The following is a 16,142-nucleotide window of genomic DNA, read 5'->3' as shown; positions in this document are numbered from 1 at the left end:
TCAGAATACGTAAAGTGAATCTCCATTAAATAAAGTTGCTACCATACTTTTAAAAATTTATGGAGGATAAGAACAATAATCTCTTACTCTGGTTCACAGTGAAAAAATGTCAAGAGGGCTTATTTCGATTTTTCATTTTCATAGAAGAATATATTGATTTTTATATACTTAACTAAATATTGCAAGCATGCTACTGCAGAGTGGATTGTTTTACTTTTTTTAAAAAGTAACTTTCTATGTGATTGCCATTACCTTGTTGATGATTTGAAACAGAGAGCTTTGCCCCTGTGAAGAAGGTGGTAAATTAATAAAGCTGATGCAAACAATTTGGTTCTAAAAGTTGATGCTTTAAATTATACCCTCTAGCTAAAAGAAGTTAAAATTTTTGAAATAGCAAACTTGACCCAAATGCAATCTTGACAATTTATGATAAAGGAAGTAATCTTGTCCCTTACCACATTTCTTCCACTATGACAGAACTGATTTGATAAAAATAAAATCTAATTTTGCCCCAGATTTAAAGTTTCCAAGTCCCCCAAGAGATTCCCAAAACCCTGATGAAGTTTTTACTCGTCTTTAGACAGAACACAAAAAACAATGTCAGTTGTGCATAATACTAAATGTGTTCAGTTTACAAACTATTCTGTTTATTCAACATTGCTTTCTATGATTGTAGTTCTAAACTGACTTCTGGTTTGAAATGACTGTTTATAAAATTTTGTTCTTTCATTTTTTACTTACAAAACTACAAAACTGAGAGTCTTAAGGTCATTTTTACTTTATTTTCATTTCTATTTTTTTTTTTTTTACTTTGTATTATTTTGCTTTATGTACCCGTGAATTCCAATTATTGTAATCACTGCTATACTCAATGAAGTTAAAAATCCCCAGCATGATGTTCAAGGACTTATATTCCCAGAGCCCTTCTCTTCCATGATTTTTGTTTGTTTTTCGTTTTTGGGTTTTGTTTTGGTACCAGGGATTGAACCCAGGAGTGTTTAACCACTAAGTCACATTCACAGACCTTTTTTATTTTTTATTTTGAGACAGGGTCTCAATAGGTTGCTTACAGACTCACTAAGTTGCTGAGATTGGCTTCAAACCTATGATCCTCCTGCCTTAACCTCCTGAGCTGCTGGGATTATAGGCATGTACCAACATGCCCAGTTTCTTCCTTCTTCCATAATATCTAAACAACTATATACCATTCATCCATGCCTCCACCTTATTATTCTGCCTTTGCATGTGTTCTTGTTCTTCTGAAGATGATTTCCTCTCTCCTTCAAATACATTCAATTAAAAAAAATGTAGAAATCATACTTGAAGAATTAATGTCACTCTTTACACACTAAGATCTCAAATACATGTAGACACCCTTTCTGTCTAGTCTCTCAGTACAGCATTTATCAAACTGAATTTTTGCCTTTTGTGTTGCTATACTTCTTAGTTGTACTTATCATATTGCATTATAATTTTTTAATGTGCTAGGCTTCCACGCACAGTGAGATTCTTGAGTGTTGGAACCATGCCTAATTCATTCTTGCATTTCTATTTCCTAGAATATAATGTATGCAATAGTCATTTAATTACAATTTCATGCATGAGTTCTTGAATGAATGAATGACTCATCATCGCTACCACTAGCTCTGACAAAATTACCATGAACGTAGCTTTTTTGCTAATTATACAAAGATAGGATTTAAATGTTTACATTATTGGTTCAGAGATTTTCAACTGGATCTGTGCTTCATAATCACTTGTGGAGCTTTATAAAATCCATGTTTGGTCCTCAGAGAGTCAGCTCTGTGGTATCTGGTAACCATTTATTTATTTGTTCATTTTTTTCCCCATTTTCACTCATGATTCTTGTATCAACTTAGAATAAGAACAATGTAGATAAAAAGTTCTATAGTGAGTCGAGTATCATAGTATCCTTGACTTGATATTAGGAACTTAGAAAATAAAAATTAATATATACTTGTTTAATCTGAAGCCTTTCAACATTTGGGTTAATTGTAGAGTGCCAATCTGATAACACTCTGCGTTGTTTTGCGTGGGATTTTATTCCAATTTAATTTTGTTTTCAAAACTTAGTCTCAGACATTATTTAGGGTATTTGCCAAGACTGAGGGTATTATTAATTAATTGTTCATATTACTTTGTATGTGATTTTATTCCAGTTTAATTATATCTACAAAATGTAGACAGTATGTAGGACAATTACCAAGACTGCCGACATTGTTAAATAACGAGCTGACCTTGAAAACTAGCTGGTAATGGACAGAAAGACTAGTGCTGGTGACAGAACTGCAGTCTACAACGACACATAAATTCTGCCTGGATGTTCACGTTATAGCGTCTATATAGTGATTTAGTGAAGTTTTGATATCTTCAGCTCAATCACAGCTTCCCTTGAATAGGGAGTGTCGCTGAAATTTGATTAATCTAGTGACAGTTTGCAGTTTCACTTCTCTGGAAGGAAGGTAAAATAAGATTTAGTTGTAACGATATGTACAGTGTAGAGTTTCATAAGGCCTTATCTCATAAAATGCCTGAATAACTTCTCAAGTGGTAAGAAAGAAGAAAAAATAAGAATTTATGACAAAAATAATAAAAGAGTTTTGCTATTGAAGACTTGCCTGTATTGTTGTTGAGACTCAGGAGCAGCACACATTAAAGCGGAAATGAGCTTGATGAAGTTGTCTATCTAAAATGACTGTTTCCTCTTCTCACGTGATTTGTGGAAGAGCATCCATACAGATATGGCTTTTTCAACATCATTCTCAGTGTGATTATAGGCTTATATGTCTCTGTTCCAAACCATTATGGACAGTACTGGACAATTCACACAGCAGACTATTTTATATATAAATTTTTATGTCTTTTATTTATATTTCATCACTAAAATGAATTGCTTAAATACCCAACATATATGTGAAAGTCTAAATTCAATAATTAACATCGATATTATTGATGGATATCAGTGGAAGAGCAACTGATGTCAATCACTGTAGGATTACAAGTTTCTCAACCTGGGTCCCTGAATAAGATGAAATGGTGTTGTGGGTGGCGGGAATGTTCATAATTCTTTTTTGAGAACTGTTTTGTACTGTGTGCAAGAACCTGGCACTCACAGAAGTGGCCAGTTGTGGGGGTGCCTGCCTCTCCTTGCAGTGCTTGACAGAGTTCCACTGAAGGATGATTGCAAAGACTCATCCTAAAAGGATTGCATGCCAGATGTATGCCTCCCTAGCTTGGATGTTATTCTGTGGAGTTTTCCTAATAATATATTACTCACTTTAGTCTGGGGATCTTGCTAGAGGTGATGGGAATAATTCTACAAATTTCCAGAAAAACATCATGGAGACAAAACACATGTTGAAACCCTGTGATGATTAACCTCACAACAGCAGAATGTTTTTATTATGTTAAAAACCAAACACTGCATTTACTGGCACAGCCAGAACCTGTTGGGGCACAGAAACTTATAGTAACAATGTTTCCCCAAGTTCTAAGCACAAAGCACCTCCCACAGTAGCTATTAGATATGGACCAGCTTATTTTATCAATGGCAAGCCCTGGTGATTAAGTAAGGATAATCTGTAAGGTTACTGTTTTCTCATAATCTTTCGGTAAAAACAATTTCTGCCTATGTTTGGAAACTTCTTTGATTTTATTAGTCACAAGCCTGTCATCAAAGCCTGAAGAAAAATGTATATAAACCCAGCCTTCCCCAGAATAAAGTGGGAATGATTGCACCAGAACTAGAGTCTGTGTCTTTCATTCTCCATCCATCACCGACGCTGTCTCCCTGCGCCCCCTTACCAGTGTGGAACCCATGGACCCCTGCTGGGGCTGGACCCTGTCAGCCAGTAACAGGAATGACCAGCCTCAGTCTTTTTCATTTCCATACAGCACTGTGCAAAGGCACTATTCTCGTTCTGTCGGGCTCATTCAATTTTGAGGCTGCATACAAGAGACTTTGTAATTGACAGGGGCTGATTATACAGAGGAAAGGAGAAGGGGTGGGTGAGATCAGACTCCCTCCCAAATCACCTGCTGTCACCTCCTTTTATGCACCACTGATTGACTTAGGGAAATCACCGAGAGAAGAGAACCTGGTCTACTACTATATAAGAAACTAGAAGAAAATAGTTATTTCAGAGCAAACCAGTTTTATATTCTATCCTTAACTTCCTGCTTTAACTCTTTGCTCTTGTTACAAACATTGCAAAACCTGCAATGTGTAGGTCAGAAGTTAATGTGCAAAGTTTTCATATTTCAGTTTTTGCAATTTTCTCCTTTAATCACTTCCTCTAATCTTCTCTTCCATATTGTATTGGCTTTAAAAAAAAAAAAAAAAAAAAAAAAAAAGATGTCTGAGAGTTCGGTATTGTGGTTTTTGAGGATGAGATATGAAAGGACAATTCTAAGTCTAAGCCAATGAATAAGCCTGGAAAGGTTGGTCATAATTACAATCTTCTCATTCATTTTATAAAAGTAACAGGGATAGCACTAAGAAAGCCTGTTCACAAAGGAAGTTATTATCCGTGGACTTTTCCTGGGCCAGTCATTCAAGTTTCCTATTCCTTTGTGTACCATCTATGTCAAATAAAAGAAAAATTCAGGAATGGCTCTAGCAAAATTGGAAATGTGTGTTTCACAAGTCATGTTGTTTTGACACCTCAAGGTGCTGATTGTTTTGGGGGTTCTTGGAATCACAAAGAAAACTAAAGTTGTCATTTTAAAAGCTCACATTAGTAAAATGACTCTCGGTAAGTAACGAATTCAGTAGCAAAACTTATTGCCCAGAGAAGAAAAAGTCTCATGGTTGGTGGGAAGCTAATAACGTCAGTATGTTTCATTATAGTCATTAAAACGATGGCACTAGGTGTTGCAGATTAATTCAGAAAAATTCCATTCTTGAATGATATGATCATAGGCATATTAATTTGATGTCATAATATGCAGAAGTTATTTTATATAATAATATGGGAAAAAAAAGTTTTATTAATTGATTTGAGGAGTCCTAAAGTTTCCCCAGTAAATGTCTTGCTGTATCATTTGTAAGATTTGTGAATAATAGTGAAATAAAAACTTTTTTTTTGTCTCCCATTTGTTTGGCCTGAACCAAGCAAAGACCAAGATGATGTTAACATTTTCTCCTTTATCTGCACAGTCCTTCTCTTGGAGGAACTGTGCTGGTCTTTCTGCAGTGGTTCCCCATCAACTCTAGGCTCCGTGAGAGTTTTCTATGTCTTTAAACAAAAGATCTTTCTGACATAGTCACAACAATGCTGTCTTCACCTAGAAGTAGTGGGAGTTCTTGAGGTTAAAAAGAAAACTCACAATGATGCTACAAAACATGCTTTACTTTATTAAGGAAAGACCAGTTTACTTGAGAATATTTTAAAAATTGGGTGCATAACTGAACAAAGAGAAAATAAAGAAAGCACTTAGGAAAGGGCTCAGCGGGGTGTTTGAGCTAGAATGAGAACTGGAGGAGGGCTTTCAAGAAAATAATAGACCTCCTTCAGCTGAGATTTTCAAGGTGAGGCACGCTGAAGGAAACTGGCCTGCTTAACACCTGTGTTTCTACATGTGGACCCGATGAACAGACCCTTTGTGAGGCCCTACAGAAAGTATTTTAAAAAGGAAACAGATTCTTTATAAAAATCAATTGCAAAACTAAGTGTTAGTGAAAGGGATTCAGCAAGTCTTGAGCTTACATTGAGAAAAACATAAATCTTGTTTGGACTTAACTATGCCGTTTAGTATAAATTCATTATATTTGCATAATGAGTTCATAAAACTTATGAAAAGTAAATAGAAAGAAGTTTCAGGAAAGTAAGGTAAACTCAATTACCTTCTTTTCCCCTATACACCTTATCTAAAATTTCACTTTTTTAGTTTTCACCAGGGATAAAAATAGTCTAGACATACCATATACCACATCCCATAAAGCATATTAAAATCTTGTGGAGTAATAATTTCTGAAGAGACTTTAAAGTTTACTTGGATAAAGTAAAAGAACAAGAAAAATGAAAGGGGAACTCAAGTTTCTTTTCTTGGTACTGTATAACTATTGTGTACCATGTAATTTTTAGGAAGGAATAATCCATCACTCAAAAAGACAAGTCTAACACAAAGGTCAAACTTGTATCTCTCCAGTGTTGTTGTATAACAAAAATGACCACAGACTGTCTTAATTAAATATTTATTAGTGTATACCTCTGGAAGTCAGAAGTCCAACAGGTAGGGCTGGGTTCTGCTGGATTCTGTTTTTGAGGACGTGTAGGACTATTAAGACTAATTTTTCTTTTTTTTCTTTCTCTTTTTTTTTTTTTTTTTTTGTAGGTCCTGGAGAAGAATCCTCTATCAGGCTCATTCTTCACGTTCACAGAATGTATTTGGGTGTGGTTGCATGACTGGCATACCTGTTTCATTGTTAGCTGTTTCCCAGGGTCATTTTCAGCTTCTAGAGAACTATTCCTTGTCCAATTGCCAGGACATGCAGCCCTCTCCATCCTCAAAGTCAGCAATGATAAACCGAATTTTCCTATGCTTTGAAACTCCCACCCCCTTATCTACTTCCTTTTGGAGGAATCATCATGCTACTAAAGGACTCATCTGATTTAGTCCCATCCTGATAATCTCCATATCTTAAAATCAAATACTTAGATCTTTGATTCCATCTGCAAAATTCCTCCAAGCCAGTATATCCATACATAGCAGAATACCTTGTTTTGGTCGACAACAGAAATCAATAAGATGAAAGTCCCATAAGATTACATTTCACTGCCTGGAAATAAAGATGTATTTTTCAGTATGTGACACAGTAGCTCAATTAGTATTTTGAATAATCAAAGAATGAGAATCTTAAATTTATTTCTTGAGTAACAGGTACTAAATCTGCCCTTTAATTGTTAACTCATTGAAATCTGGGTTGAGACAAGGTTGTACCCGAGTATGCTGTACTCCAGGTGTTATTTAGCTTTCTGCTACTATAACAAAACACCTGAGATAATCAATTTAAAAAGAGTAGTGTCATCCTGGGGACAATGGCTTAGACATGGGTTGCTGGAGATGTTGAAAATCTGAACTCTTACTTGCATGTAACTGGTGTTCATATGAGTATGAGAAGGGTGGAATCTGGACCCAGTGACACAGGGAAGACAACCATGTGCACACCAAGAACTTGCCAGCATAGCCAGCAGTAAGGAACTAACATGGACAGATTCTCTGCCATTTATCTCAGAAGGAACAAAGTCCTCTAGGATGGAGAAAAAAAATGGTTTTTTTTTTGTTGTTTTTAGTCACATCACTTGAGATATTTTCTTATAGAAGCTCTAGCAATGAACATAAATTCAAAGAAATTTCATGAGTATTTGGGCTTTACCAACTGGGCTAACATATCTTTCCATTCATTTTCTTCCTATGTATTGTTTCATCATGTGAGATTTATTTTGGGTTTTCAAATAAGTCAAGACATTTTTTTTGTCTAAAGTGTTCTACTGTTTTCCCTGCTTAAAATGTTATTTTTCTCACATTCAAAATGGCTGTTGGCATACTCAGGGATTTTACCAATTGTTTATTAGAAAGTTAAATTTCCTTCAAAGTAATTAAATCTCAGGGCCTGCTCTAGAATTAAAACTATTTTAATTCATGCTGATTATATAATGTTGAAAAATCTTAACCGTTATTAGAAACCAAATGAACAAATTTTTAATAAACAGAATAACTTGAAGGATAAATATAATTTGGCTTGAGAGAATTACTTATTCTGTTTTAGGTTTGTAACAAATTAACTTCTACCTACGAAAGAGCAATCTCTTTGAGAGAAGAGACAAAATTTTTTATCCCCAGTAAATATTACTGTTCCCACATGTTATAGGTGTTCAATAAGAACTTGTTAAATAGATAAATATATAAAGGAATAAGTGATAGTGCCCTCTATACCTGCCCTTTTTTCCTTATTTGTCAGTAAGAGATAATAGAATCATAAGTAATTATGATAGAATATATAATATTTGATATTATCATTTTTTGTTAAAAACACATAAAATACCTTAGTAAAAAGACCAAAAGTCTTAAACAAATGTATATTCAATAAATAAAAGTGTATAAATATCTTTCATTATTTGATGCAAAAATATATTTTGTTTTTGGGCATTAGAATACAGGTGATCTATTCAGATATTAAATAACAATTTTTTCAAGTATTATAAATAGTATTCAAGTATTCAAATTACAAATCAAAGCTACAAACATAATATAAAACATGAAAAAAAATCTAGTATGCCTGTACTGATTTTTTCTTTTTCACATTTCTTCCCCTTGGGTTTAGAATAAATTTATAAGATTTGTAAAACTGGCAAAGTTTCCAACAGACTACAAATAACTGAATAATTCCACATTATATTTTAAAGTTATTTTTCTATTCTTGCAATTTTCTATCACTTGAACTTGCTAAAGTTTCTCTAGATATCTGCACTTGCCAGCAAATTTTTGTCAAATTGTTATCATATCTTTGGATATATCTATCTTTGCTAACTGATGGAACACTAGGTTCCAAAATTTCCAATTATCATATAAAAATTGAAGTTCATCTTAATATCTCCCGAGGCATATAGGAACTTGGCAGCCTGTCAGTTTCCTACATATTGACAAATTGACTGAGGGCCACTCTACTGTATTTATTAATTTACTTTCTGACTTGTTAGATATAACCTATAAATGTTGTTTAAAGCAGATATATTAATTGAAATCAAAACACCTGCCTTTTTACATTTCAGAACTAATAAAAATTTCAGGAAAGCAACCTCTATTATATCAATATTTATGTCTCTTTTAATGTCACTTTTACTACTTTTCACTGAAAGGTCAACTACATTAAACATTTATTATGTAAATTGTATTGTACCTTGTATTTGAATTTAGTGAAAACGAATTTGAAATGTATTTAGTGAAAAATTAACAGTTGTAAGAATGTTTAACATGAAGCTAAGACCATTGTATTTCCACAAAAAAAAAAAAAATGCAGGGTTTTATTTTTAAACAGAAGAAACATATGATTTTATTGGTGATAAAGCTCATCAGAAAAAGAATAAAAATTCATTTGGTAGTTTTCTATAAGGGTGGAAGGAAAATTTTTACCTGATAGCCTTATTTTGATTATGGTTTATGATCATTGCTTAAGGATATGGATATACTTGATAATGATTCTCAGGAGAATGTCTATGTTTATTAATCTAACTCTAAATGCACAAATATATAAAATATTTTTTCTAGCAGAAAACTGTATAGCTCTAATTTGTAAAAAGAATTTCTCTGTAGAATGCCTACATTGTTCATGAATTCAGTGCATCTGTTTAGAGGTCTCCTGTGCTAGCAGCATCGGGATAGAGGTGGATGCTGGAGCCCTTGCATGAAATAGCCACATGCTGTCCTTTCCTTACTCCACCTACCAAGTGAAAGGGGTGCAAACAAGGTGAAAAGAATCAGAGAAAGGATTCTGGGGGATATAATAGGAGAAAGGGGCTTGTCAAATATGTTCGGAGAGAAGGCTAAAATGCCTTTGAATATATAGAAATTACCAACCATTGGGGGAAAATGCCCAATCAAAACTATAAAGCAAAAGCCTGAGAATAATTGCTAATTAAGAAAATGATTGTGAGTTAAATAACTTTTGAAATGTGATATATGAAAAGGATATCCTTGAAACTGGTCGCCATGTCAACACCATTGTCTTTTCAGGATGGGCCAAGTCCCGAGATGATTGCCCCTCAACCATGAGAACAAACGGAAGGAACTACATACACTGTGTGCATGTGCACCCGCACAGGTATATACGCAAGTCCATAATAAAGCTGATGCCAAGGAATCTAAAGGAATCATGTTATGGTTAGGGGAAAAAGAGTAATATCCCAACTGTAAGCGAGGGAAGAGAAAAGCTCCCCAACTTTAGCAACTTGTACTGACTCTGTGTGGTCAGGCAGGATGGCTTGCAATCCCAACGATTCATAGGATGAAGTTGAACTGACCTGCCAATTCTCTCTCCCAAGGGTGTCACCTAAGGCTGAGTAGCAGTGAAAAATCAATCAATCAATCAATCAATAAAAACTTGAGTTTGGAAAAAACCATCTTGGGTGCAAGTTGTGGTCTCAATGCCTGTGTCCTCCTGCAATCCACATGTTGGAAACTGAACTCTAAGTGATGGTGTTAGGAGGTGGAGCCTTTGGAGGGGTCATATCCCGCGGGCTTTTGCTTCATGCCTAGAAGGAAGAGGAAGACACCCCAGGGCACACAGGACCTTCAGTGAGTGCACAGCAGTAGCTCACCAGAAGCTGGAAGTAGTGTGGCAAGTTAGGGAGAGATCTTTCCAGACACAAGTATCGCTCAAGAAAAGAGTCAACTATCCCTAAAAGCTGGTGGCCATGCTATAATGTGGGAAAATCTCCCACGACATGAAAAGCTGATTGCTGGCCTTTTTGATAGAGAGATCTCTGGAACCTTGTTGAGAGTCAGTGGTGTTTCACAGTAACAAAATAAGGAAATGATCAACTTCATATGGGAAATGGTTTATTTTGGTCACGGTTTTGCTTGACCCATGGAGGTCCAGCACACCATGGCAAGAGCACTTGGTGAAGGAGGCTTGTTAACCTCATGGCAACTGGGAAGCAAAGAGAGAAGGGAAGGGACTGGTGTCTCAACATCCCCTTCAAGATCAAAGCTACAGTGACCTACCTTCTTCCCAACTGGCCTCACTTGCTAACGGTTTCACCACTTCCACCACAGGCTGATACCAATCCTTCAACACTTGGGCCTTTAGGGGATATTTCTGAACTTTGACGTCTAAGCAGGTGCCCACAGCTCCAACTACAGTTGAGCCCCCAAGTTCAAGGTGAGCCAAGGTCAATAGTAAGACCTTGTCTCAAAAACAAAAGCAAAAATGTATCTACAAACCATAGCACCTACTCATCATAATCCTTATCCCACTATCAAAATATTACAATCTGTAAGCAACTAAATCAGCATAAAGATGCAATGAAACCAAGACCCACTTCACTACAGGAGACTGAATTTTCTACACAATACACACACAGAAGATAAGGGCATCACCATTGTTGGAATAAAAATACATATTTCAGTCTCTGCTACACTTTACATATAATGTTCAGCAAAAAGTAAACAATAACAAGACATATTATGGATCAAGAAATGTAATCAAGAAGCACAGAATGGAATGTAAACAAAAAATGGATTTTATTGATGTCCAAATTAACAGACAAGAATTTTAAATAACTTTCATAAATATATTAATAGATGTAACAGAAAGACAGATATGCATAAAATATGTAAAAAAGATTAGGAATTTCACCAGAGAAATGGAACAGCCTGCTAAGAATGAACATATAGAAATATGAAACTCCAAAAAGTATTGCCAAAATTGATGCGACTTTCTTTTATCTTATCAGTGGGGCACATGCTTAGGTGTGGAATCAGAGATATGTGGACTCCACACCTGCAGAACCTCTTCTGTTTCCCTAAGGTTTCTGAGTAGGGAAGTATATCATTGGATGTTGAATAATACTTTTATTCACATTAGAATAATGATTAATCCAAAATATCTTACCAATGTTAAGATGAAAACTGTCACTACAGATTTACAAAGCCCAGTTAAGAAGCATTGCATTTAATTAAATAAAGGTGTTCTCAAAATGCCAGAAGTTTACACCAATCTATTTTCCATTATGTATCAATCACATGTCTTTTTCTTTCCATAAACACCTTTTTGGGTCATTTTTAACTTGACTAGCTTCCACTTTAATCCATTTATGTGTTTACTGCTCTATGTTTAAAGTAGCACTTTCTTCTGCTTATCCTTACTGTACTAATTTAAAGATGACAATAATATAACTAGAATTTGTTTCCTGTTCACAGTTGCAAAGTGATTTTAGTTCATTTTCTCACTTAAGCCTCATCACAACCCTGTGAGATAAGAATTTTTAATCTCCATTTAATAGATACAAATGTGTTCCGAAGTTTCAGTTGACAAGATCTTCACTGATATTAAATTACAGAAGCTGACTTAAAAACCAAGTCCTATCCTTTAGTGAAACAGTTTCCTGCAAGTGTTACAGACATTGAAAATAACTTTAACAGCACAAAAAATGAGTTCCCAATTTGTTTAAAATTTGGAATTTATCTACTTATATGTCGAATTGTAAGTTCTGCCATGCTCTTAAAGGTAAACCTTGTAACATCATTATTACCATCCTAAATATTTTGGACAAGTCACTTCAATTTTGTCTTTTACTTTCTGTCCCTGGTAAATTAAGGATCTGTGCTTACTCCGGAAGATGGTAAAGAAGGGCAACATCTGAACATACCCATATACTGGTAAGTACTGACGTTATCTCATGCATTTCAGCAAAGACCCACAGATGATATAGGGGAACAAATGATGTGTATCCTGATGTGTATCAAGTACTCTTGACTTCCATAAAGCTACATTTTTCAATTAGTCAATTAGAGCAAAGTGGGGGTGGTGCACAAATGTAAGTCTAGTAGACACTATTCTCTCTGTGAGGTTTGAAGAGAGGAGGGGGATGAAATTCTAAAGGGAGCAATTTTCACAACCCAAGGTAGGTTGTTAGGAAGTCAATTTATCATGTTGGTTTTGACAACCTGAATTCCCACCAAGTCTACACCACATGAAATGTAAATTGAAATGTAAATATAAACATAACAACTATTTCCTTAGGCCACCAGCCTGGAGGTAAAGATACAGTGTAAATTAATACCATAACAATTATTCTGTACCTCAATCACTCAAATCCCTCCTTGAAGCACTGGCAAGTGGAAGGAGCTGCTCTTAGGACTAATTTATACTGTCTTAGTCCTACCTTCTACTCCCCATAGTCCCTGCAGGTATTTCTGTTTTCAAGTGATTGCATTGAGACTTGATCAACTTTGCAGATGGCACTGCCAGAACTGACAGATTTAGCAGACAATTCATTGGAATAATCTGAGTACCAACAGCTAATTGCTTTGCTGTCATCTCTGATTTGAGGAGACCCGGTGACCAGATGTCCACTTTTGAAAATTTTGGCTTGAGAAGCTGGTACCAGGAAAGTCACATTAGAAGACAATGCAAACATTTGTCCTAGGCAAAAGCAGAATGCTTTACTACCACAAAAGGGCGACTCCTTTGCAAAGTTCCCTGTGTGTCACTCAGTCCCTTGCCTGCTGCTAACTTAGTGTCATCTGGACCTTTTCTTAGTCAGAGCATCTCTTGACACCATTAACCTTCCCCTGCACAAGGTACTAATGCAAACACAATTAGCATCTAGCTAGATACAATGTAGGGTCAAAAACTCGACTTCCTATAGTGTAAATTATTTAAAAAAAATAATTAGTCAATGAATTGCTTCATTTGAAAGTTAACATCTGAACAACTCCTGAAACTTACTCCATTTCATTTTTTTCTTCAGAGAGAATAAAAAATTTTTCGGTCACCTTACATTTTATTTTCAAGGTTGTCTCTGTGTATTTTGGTACTCTGTTACATGAAAGAAATATTTTTTAAAGGTAATTAGCAGTACCCCCTTAAATTGGGGTTTCAAACTCTATTCAGTTCTATAAAATTATCTTTCCTTCCTTTGAAAAAATAAAGAAAATGCAATTTGTTGACATGTTTATGTTCACTATTAGTATTTAATTACGCTTTTACAGCATAAGGCTCTTAATTGGAAACAGAAGGGGAAGAAAGTAAAGGAACAGGGACAAAGGACCCAAATCCTGTTTTTTTCTTCTGCCATTGCTCTTTAGCAATGGAGAAAATGAGCAGAGTAAAAATTCTTTGAGATTAACATCAAACATCCTGTGCCCACTTGAAAAATAAATAGACTGCAGGGGAGCAGGCGGGTGAGGTGAGGGCATCAAGGGTGGCTCTGAAGTCACCTGTAAAGGAAAGCATACAGGCAGCGAGAAAAAGTTCATTTCACTTACGGGTAAGTATTTGAATTTTGTTGAAGCCAGGAAAGCATTTGCTTTAGCAATTTTCCGCAACTGGTAATTAGGGATTGGAATGAAGCAGCGAGTTCGGGGCAGAGAGATGAAAAGAAGCTTTGTAAGTCAGATGAGAGGAGTGAGCACTAAGAGAAAGACTTTTGAGTAAACAAATAAAAAAATTGAGTATCTTGAGAAGAAAAGTGTTTCAACCTTACCTGTATATGAGGTGCATTGTATATGAATACCTGGGTGTCTGAAAAGACCAGGGATCCCATGCCAGTATAGGAGATGCAAGGGGGAAGCTCATCCTCAGGTAAAGGTTCTGGAAACAGGGGAAATGCAGCTATCAATCTTTTAAGAAAAATGAATGGCAAAACTGAAGAGATAGAAAATAGAGGAAGTTTTAGGGAACCAAGGAGTCTCCCAAATTGAAAGCAAAATTTTGTGTGCATGTGTGTATACGCATTTTTGTGGAATGAAACTAATGGAGTTTTGTCATCTTCTCAGAGGAATTCATGCATTTATTATCGAACATGAAGGGAAATGAAGGAGTAGATGTCAATAATGGGAAAACAGGAGAAAGGTGGTGTGTTTCCCACAAGTGGGACAGTGTGTTGAATTAGAGGAGGAGCAATTGAGTTTATTTTTCAGAAGTTATGTTTCATTAATTCCCTTACCAAAATAATGTTAACAAAGGCAAAATGTGCAAGGCAGTTCTGAGAGTACATGACTAGAATTTCTGTTTGCATTATAATTGATGCACTCTTTTAGCTGTTTTGGTATACTGGAAAGTTCAATATTTCAATTTAATAATCTTCACAGAAGCACCATAAATCTCTTTCCCCATCAAAAGCTTTTACATTCTACCCACTTGTTTAAATGACCTTTTTAAGCATAGCATTGCAGATGGAATTGTTTTTTATGAATACACAGCAAATGAATAACTAGAAATCAAATTTCAGTATAAATGGGAAGATAATGGGGTAAGGAAAATTGAACCCAGGATAGTTAATCACATTATCCCATACAAGGTGGTAACTGATCATTTCAAACTAGGTTCAGAGGCTGACCAGTCTGGTCGAATCACCAAATTATAAGTTCAGTAACAATAATTTATCATTTAATCCTTTTAATTGCAAAGGTCCAAATTGCTGAACATGAATAATAACTAATTGTTACATCTGAAAATATACTTGATGCAATATTTGGAAGTACTTTCCTAAAGTGAAGAACTTACTTAAGAGATCAATTACTAGACCAAAGGTAATTAAATGGAATTGTAAGATTTCCTGGAAAAACCTCTATTCTCTTTGCTATACATGTCCAGAATAATCCCCTTGCTCTATAGATGTGTTTTGCTCCCAAGGTTTGATTTTGTTATAGGGCATGACTAATTTCAGATAGGGAGGTTTTTCTGGTTGGGTCTCAACTGAGCCTTTAAAGGGTGTTTCTCCGGGGAGCTGCAGAAGAAGAAGTTTTAGATTTGAGGCATCAGAGATTCACTGAGCTTCTGGCTGGAACTTGGGCAAGGGCATGCAACACAGGAGAAATCTGAGAGCTGAGAAATATCTCCAGCTTACAGCTAAAGCGACAGGTGCACAGTAAACAAGAAAACAAGATTTGAGTCCTACCATCAGAAATCAGAGTGGGGGAATAAGGGGTGTTGTTTTAGCCTGTTAAATTTTGGTGACAAAATTGACATAGAAGCTGAGTGACAGTTTCTATTCTGTGAGCGTTAATTTTGTTCAGTGAACATTTGCAGATTTAGGTGACAAGTATCTATTTATCCCCAACTTTTGGGAAACACCTCCAGTTTGGAACTATCTTTTCCTCCCATTTGTAGATACTTGAATTGGCATGTGATTGACCACACTCAGCTCTAGAGATGAGACCATGATGAATACAATCAACACTGATTTTTATGTGATGTAATTATTTCATATTCATGTACATGTCCTAGGTGGATCTCCTCTGAGCAATCATCATGGTTTTTCCTGAAAATCTTTGGAAACAAATGACCTCTTTTCAGTTGGACCATGAACAAGAAAGGCAGTGGGTTGCCTTGGGATGGCTCATGTGTGTTTTTTTGATAAAATGATGAATGATTCCACCCACTGGTACTAATC

The sequence above is a fragment of the Sciurus vulgaris genome (genome assembly GCF_902686455.1).
Source record: "Sciurus vulgaris genome assembly, chromosome: 9".
In the NCBI taxonomy this organism is placed as follows: domain Eukaryota; kingdom Metazoa; phylum Chordata; class Mammalia; order Rodentia; family Sciuridae; genus Sciurus; species Sciurus vulgaris.
Note: the sequence above shows the minus strand (reverse complement) of the source record.